The sequence below is a fragment of the Penaeus chinensis genome, chromosome 36 (assembly GCF_019202785.1).
Source record: "Penaeus chinensis breed Huanghai No. 1 chromosome 36, ASM1920278v2, whole genome shotgun sequence".
NCBI lineage: Eukaryota > Metazoa > Arthropoda > Malacostraca > Decapoda > Penaeidae > Penaeus > Penaeus chinensis.
Window position 1 is genome coordinate 5039902 of NC_061854.1, and position 7500 is coordinate 5047401.

Genomic DNA, 7500 nt, shown 5'->3' on the forward strand with positions numbered 1-7500 from the left:
AATGTTAGAAATTGTTAACTCATGCCTCACTATTTTTTTTTTTTTTTTTTTTTTTTTTTTTATGTTTCCAGGACAATAGGTGGTAAGTTCTTTTTAGACACGAGAAAGAGCATGTGAACCTCCTTTGATATATGTCTTTGATGCTATCATGTAGTTTCTGATACACGCATACAACCCAAAGAAATATAAATGTCTCCATGAATATCTCATTAATTCTCAATTTCGTAAACTTCCATAGATGCATTTAAATGGTTTCAAGAAAGAGAGAGGAGCAAGCGAGAGGGAAATATTAATTCAGTTTCATCTAATTTCATCTTAATTCAATCTAATCTAATTTTATATTCAGTTCAATTTAATCTAAAAAAAAAAAATCATCTTATCTTAAATTCAGTTCAATTTAATCTTAAATCTAATTCAATTTAATCTAAAAAAAAAAAAAAATCATATAATCTTAAATTCAATATTAAAGAAAGTGCTGAAAGATATTTATCTGGATCTGTAGAGTATCAGTGCCTTCCGCTTTTAAACCGTGATACCATCTCCTTTGCACTTGCCTTACGACCTTGTTATTCTATCTTGCCTTCTGCAACCCACCAGCGAGCTTTACACGAGGTGTAGCCAACTACAAATTTCCTCCCCGTGATGCAAATTCCACATCGCCAGCGGAGAAAACGAAAGGAAAGTCATTTCGCACAGTTGCAGAAAATGCAAAGGTCAGTCTAACTCTCCCGGAGAACGTAACGCGATCATGTACTCACGGGAACATAGCGTGTGGGTTGAGCCTCACAAAAGCACAAAAGCCTTTATGAACGCGCACCCGAGTGTATGTGCACGACCTGGAAACAATGCACAGGCCAAGCTTTGTTCAGAAGACACTTCAGCATGCTCTGTGTAATGGCGCTTGTCTTAAAGCAGAAGACGCGGGTTGTGTTATTTTCTCTCGGCACGGGCAAATTACTTGATGAAGAAGTATACAGTATATGCAGTAAACATTAACCATATACTAATAACGCAACGGGAGATTTTTTTTTTTTTTATGATAATAATTCAATAGGATAAAATTGTAGATGTACGACTTAAAAAACGGATAATCTTGCGAGTCTGAAATTCTTTTGGGCAACGCCAGAACCTATTTGCGTGAGAGATATTGGACTTGGCATTTGGCCGTTGAGAATAAGGCCTATTTGCGCCTTCTCGTGTCGCCGACGAATCGTGTGTGTGTGTGTGGCTGTAGGTGTAGGTGTCTGTGCATGTGTGTGTATGTTTGTGGTAGGGGGAGGGGGTTTGTGTGTGTGTGTGTGTGTGTTTGTATAGGTGTATGTGTGTGGGGGGGGGCGGTCTCTGTGTGTGTGTGTGTGTGTGTGTTTTTTTGTGTGTGTGTGTGCGTGTGTGTGCGTGCGTGTGTGTGTGTGTGTGTGTGCATATCCTGCAATTTCAGCTTTCGACAACATTGCAGAGATACAAATCTGCAATAACTGAAGAATCCTCAACTGCAATACCCATTTGCACTTTTTTTTTTTATCAAATAAAGATATTGAACACAAATCTCACTTCCCTAACTCTTCTTCGCTTAAATTCTTCAATATTCTTTCCCTTCTTTCTTCCGCCTCTCTTCTTCTTCCGTCTATTATCTTTTTCTCTCTATGTATCTATACTCTGTCTATTCGTCTGTCTTCTTATCTATTTATCTATCTGTACATATATAAATAGATGAATAGTTAGATAGATAAAGAAATAGCTAGATAGATAAATAGACAGATAGATAAATAGACAGATATAAAGATATTCTGCTAAATAGATAAATAGATAGGTAAATAGATAGATAAACAGATAATTACACAGAAAGATACATAGGGAGATAGATGATGATGAAAGCGATAAAAAGGGATAAATGATGATAATGATGAATAATGATAGAAAGAGAAAGAAAATCGTGGCCTCGCTCGACGTCCCTGAAGAGAACGCGTTGAACGGAGAAAGTTAGCGATTGGAGTGCGGTGGCTTGCGTGCGGTGGCTTGAGTGTGGTGGCTTGATTGCGGTGGCTTGCGTGCGGTGGCTTGCGTGTGGTGGCTTGAGTGCGGTGGTTTGAGTGCGTTGGCTTGCGTGTGGTGGCTTGTGTGTGGTGGCTTGAGTGCGGTGGCTTGTGTGTGGTGGCTTGCGTGTGGTGGCTTGAGTGCGGTGGCTTGCGTGCGGTGGCTTGTGTGCGGTGGCTTGAGTGCGGTGGCTTGTGTGCGGTGGCTTGCGTGCGGTGGCTTGTGTGCGGTGGCTTGAGTGCGGTGGCTTGAGTGCGGTGGCTTGCGTGCGGTGGCTTGCGTGTGGTGGCTTGAGTGCGGTGGTTTGAGTGCGGTGGCTTGCGTGTGGTGGCTTGTGTGTGGTGGCTTACGTGTGGTGGCTTGAGTGCTGTGGCTTGTGTGTGGTGGCTTGCGTGTGGTGGCTTGAGTGCGGTGGCTTGTGTGTGGTGGCTTGCGTGTAGTGGCTTGAGTGCGGTGGCTTGCGTGCGGTGGCTTGTGTGCGGTGGCTTGAGTGCGGTGGCTTGTGTGCGGTGGCTTGAGTGTGGTGGTTTGTGTGTGATGGCTTGTGTGCAATGGCTTGCGTGCGGTGGCTTGAGTGCGGTGGCTTGCGTGCGGTGGCTTGAGTGTGGTGGCTTGCGTGTGGTGGCTTGAGTGCGGTGGCTTGAGTGTGGTGGCTTGAGTGCGGTGGCTTGAGTGCGGTGACTTGCGTGCGGTGGCTTCTGTGTGGTGGCTTGAGTGCGGTGGCTTGCGTGTGGTGGCTTGTGTGCGGTGGCTTGAGTGCGGTGGCTTGTGTGCGGTGGCTTGAGTGCGGTGGCTTGAGTGTGGTGGCTTGAGTGCGATGGTTTGAGTGTGGTGGTTTGTGTGTGATGGCGTGTGTGTGGTGGCTTGAGTGCGGTGGCTTGAGTGCGGTGGCTTGAGTGCGGTGGCTTGAGTGCGGTGGCTTGTGTGCGGTGGCTTGAGTGCGGTGGCTTGAGTGCGGTGGCTTGAGTGCTGTGGCTTGAGTGTGGTGGCTCGAGTGCGGTGGCTTGAGTGCTGTGGCTTGTGTGCGGTGGCTTGTGTGTGGTGGCTTGTGTGTGGTGGCTTGAGTGCGGTGGCTTGTGTTCGGTGGCTTGAGTGCGGTGACTTGAGTGCGGTGGCTTGTGTGCGGTGGCTTGTGTGCGGTGGCTTGAGTGTGGTGGCTTGAGTGCGATGGTTTGAGTGTGATGGTTTGTGTGTGATGGCTTGTGTGCGTTGGCTTGTGTGTGGTGGCTTGAGTGCGGTGGCTTGTGTGCGGTGGCTTGAGTGCGGTGGCTTGAGTGCTGTAGCTTGAGTGCGGTGGCTTGTGTTCGGTGGCTTGAGTGCGGTGACTTGAGTGCGGTGGCTTGTGTGCGGTGGCTTGTGTGCGGTGGTTTGAGTGCGGTGGCTTGAGTGCGGTGGCTTGAGTGCGGTGGCTTGAGTGCGGTGGCTTGAGTGCGGTGGCTTGCGTGCGGTGGCTTGAGTGTGGTGGTTTGTGTGTGATGGCTTGTGTGCGGTGGCTTGAGTGTGGTGGCTTGAGTGCGGTGGCTTGTGTGTGGAGGCTTGAGTGTGGTGGCTTGAGTGCGGTGGCTTGTGTGCGGTGGCTTCTGTGTGGTGGCTTATGTGCGGTGGCTTGAGTGCTGTGGCTTGAGTGCGGTGGCTTGAGTGCGGTGGCTTGAGTTTGTTTTCTTTTGTAATGGCCTGCAAGTGTTGGCTTGAAAGAGTTTACTCGTGCGTGTCTGCGCGGGTGTGTTGGTTTGAATGCACTGGCTTGAGTGTGTTGTCGCGTGTGTTGACTTTTATCGTGTTGGCTTGGTGATGCCGTCTTCCGTGTTGGTCTAAGTGTGTTGCCATGAGTGTGCTGCCCTGTGTGTTTTTTTGCACTGGCTTGAACGTATTGGCTTAACTTTACCTTAATAGGTGTTGGCTTAAAAGTGCTGGCCTAGAAATGTTGGCTTAAAAGTGTTGGCTCGTGATAGTTTGGCGTGAATGTGTTGGCTTTGACTGTGTTATCCTGTCTTGGCTTGAGTGTGTTGGCTTTGAATGCACTGGCTTGAACATGCACTGCCTGAAACACTCCCACGGAAACAAACTTAAATCATTAGAGACAATGCGAGAAAACGGAAGAGAAGAGAGACCCTGGCCGGTCTGGATTTACGCGGCCGGCTCGACAGCTCTCCCAAAACGCGGCGGTGTAACTCAGAGCCGGTCTGACAGATATGCGTTCCGTTTCTCTCGCTTTGCCTCTGACTCTTTCTCTTTCTGGGTGTCTGTCACTTTTTATGTCTGTCTGTTTGTATGTTTGTCTCACTCATTCTAAGACTTTCTCTTTCTCTCTCTCTCTCTTCATATATGTGTATATGTATATGGTAAGTGTATGTATATATATATATATATATATATATATATATATATATATATATATATATATGTATATGCATACGAATGTGTGTGTGTGTGTATATATATATATATATATATATATATATATATATGTATATATATATATGTATATATATACATATATACATATAGATAGATGTATGTGTGTATATATATGTGTGTGTGTGTGTGTGTGTATGTATGTGTGTACATATAAATATATTATAATAAAAGCAAAAAAGAATCTTCTCGGCTATAAAAAAGGCTTTAAATTATCACGCGCATTTACATATATCCTCGTCTTCATTAAAATCAAATTTTCTCCCATCCAAGGTCCTAGAAAATGTGTACCATTTGTATTCCATAACGAGAGGCTGTCGTGGTGAAAATGAATAAATATTTCTTACGGTATTTTCCTTCAAATCGTTTCTCTCAGCTCGCTGTAGCTTTGAATTATTTTGTTTAGAAATATTTTCAAAGAGAATCGTGGTTGTTTAATCTTATTAATATTTTTTTTGTAATTTGTTCGTTTATTTTCTCTTGTTTATTGGTTTATTCTCTCTCTCTCTCTCTCTCTCTCTCTCTCTCTCTCTCTCTCTCTCTCTCTCTCTCTCTCTCTCTCTCTCTCTCTCTCTCGCTCTCTCTCTCTCTCTCTCTCTCTCTCTCTCTCTCTCTCTCTCTCTCTCTCTCTCTCTCTCTCTCTCTCTCTCTCTCTCTCTCTCTCTCTCTCTCTCTCTATTTCTTTCTCTTTATATTTTCATCCCTTATTTATCTCTCTTTCTCTCTCTCTCTTTCTCTCTCCTTCCCTCCCTCCCTCATTCTTCTTCTCTCCTTCCCCTCCTCACCCTCTCCTCCCTTTCTTCCCTCCCTCCCTCGAACCTTCCTTCCCTCCTTCCTTCCCTCTCCCTCCTTCCTTCCCTCTCCCTCCTTCCTTCCCTCTCCCTCCCTCCTTCCCTCCGCCCGTCCCTTGCTCCCTCAATCAAGCTCGCTCCGTTCACAAATTTCCTAGTTATTCTCTTCCCCTTTTTTTATCATAATTCTCTCACGTCCACGTCTTTTTAAACAACTACATCCCCCCTTCCTTCGAGTTCTAGGCTTACCCTTCCCTCCCTCCACACATACACACACATAAACCATATTTGTTGAGTCTATGTAAACGCACCACATCCACACACTATATATTCTTGAGTTCATTCCCCGGCGAGGAGGATTCGAACAGACTTTCGGAAATCCCACGTAACAGAAGAGGATCGGAATGCGCAAGAGAAGTTTGTTCGTGAGGTCGCTTATATTTTGTTTTAAAATATGGTAACCGGATTCCTTTTTGTATCTTATTTGTTTTCCCTTATTACTGTTCTATTTTATTATCTTCCTTTCCATTTTCTGTTCGTAAGTTTTGTGAATAAATATGGAATTAATAAAGCGAGGGAAAATTATTAGGATAAAGATTTTATGAAATGGCAAATATGAGGTATGAGGAGGGGGGTGGAATATACATCAATTTATTAGATCGAATCTTTTCTATAAAATGAGAAAACGAAAAAAAATGATAAATGATTGACAAGAAAGTAGACAGAAAATAGATCCATTATAGACATACGTTATGAAAATTAAAAATCAGACAAGAAAATGAAGAACAAAAGAAATAATGAAATAAAGAAAAAAAGAAATAATGAAATAAAGAAAAATAGAAAAAATGGAGAGAGTTGACAGGTAAAGTAATCAGAAAACGACCGTACTAAATATCGACTATGAAAATAAATAATCAGAGACAATAACGAGCAACAAAAAAAAATTAAATAGATAGAGTGATAAATAAACAAAACAAAACAAAGTAGACACAATAAATACAGATTATGAAAATGAAGAAAAAGAGATGAAAACTGACGAACGAAATTCTTACAAGGGAACGACTTTCTACATCATATATATTCGCGATTCTTGCATTAATATCGCCATTATTACCGTCTCTTATCCGAAGTGCCTTCATTTTTCATAATAATGTGGCCTCCTTTGAGCCTCTCGATATCCCACCATGAGGCAGAGAGTTCATGGTATCACTCATTTTCAGTACTGTAATTTCTCCTTCGGATATAATAGTTTCTCCCTAAAATTATATCCATAGAAAATGGGCAAACGGTGAGATACTGTTGATCGAATTACTGAATTTAATTGGTAATACATTCTATCCCTTCAATGATAGTTGTAATGGAAGGGCAAGAACCATGTAAGAAAAATTGAATAATAGCAGATAACCTTTTCAAGTTTGTAAATACTTCCTACAAGATGATAATTTAGACGCTATTCTTGTGAGTCAGTCATTCGTGGATATTAGCCATGCTTATTTTTGTTTATTCACGTGTGTGTGTGTGTGTGTGTGTGTGTGTGTGTGTGTGTGTGTGTGTGTGTGTGTGTGTTTGTGTATGAGTGAATGAGTGAGTGAGTGCAAGTGAGAATGTGAATATGCATATTCATATAAATGTGTGTATATATAATTCACAACGTGCCCTACGAGACACGGTCATGCACCTTTCGTACTTCTCCGTAAAACTGTCACATTTATCAAATCAAAAATCTCTCTCTCTCTATCTATCTATCTCTCTATCTATCTATCTATCTATCTATCTATCTATCTATCTATCTATCTATCTATCTATCTATCTATCTATCTCTCTCTCTCTCTCTCTCTCTCTCTCTCTCTCTCTCTCTCTCTCTCTCTCTCTCTCTCTCTCTCTCTCTCTTTCTCCTTCTCCCTCCCCTTGTAAAAGGCTGTATATGCCTCTAAACAATGGCTATGACCGGTTGAACAGTGATAGTGGCTGCACAGCTTGACTCTTTATTTAAGGAGTCGTACAACACAGTTAGGGGGAAAACACGAGACGTTGTCTTAGGGTAAGAGCTGAGTGCGGTGTCGCGTGTCCGGCCAGCCAGCCCTTGGGGGCCGGAGGCTGGTGCTGACATGGTCTCTGCGATTGCTGGGAACGATCTGAAAGGGTCAGACGAGGTCAAATATAATCGTCATCTAAGTCCTCGCTGGTGTGATGGTTTAGAATTGCCTTAGAGCCACGTGGTCTATTAGTCTAATGCCTTACAGACATGTTATATTGCTCG

At 43.2% G+C, this 7500-nt stretch overlaps 1 protein-coding gene across 6 annotated transcripts in view; it reads right to left on the reverse strand.

The window, feature by feature from the left end:
* The window catches only part of LOC125045071 (coiled-coil domain-containing protein 30-like), a 40859-nt gene that overhangs the window by 6862 nt on the left and 26497 nt on the right, over positions 1-7500 (reverse strand). The gene's annotated exons all lie outside the window — the stretch shown is intronic.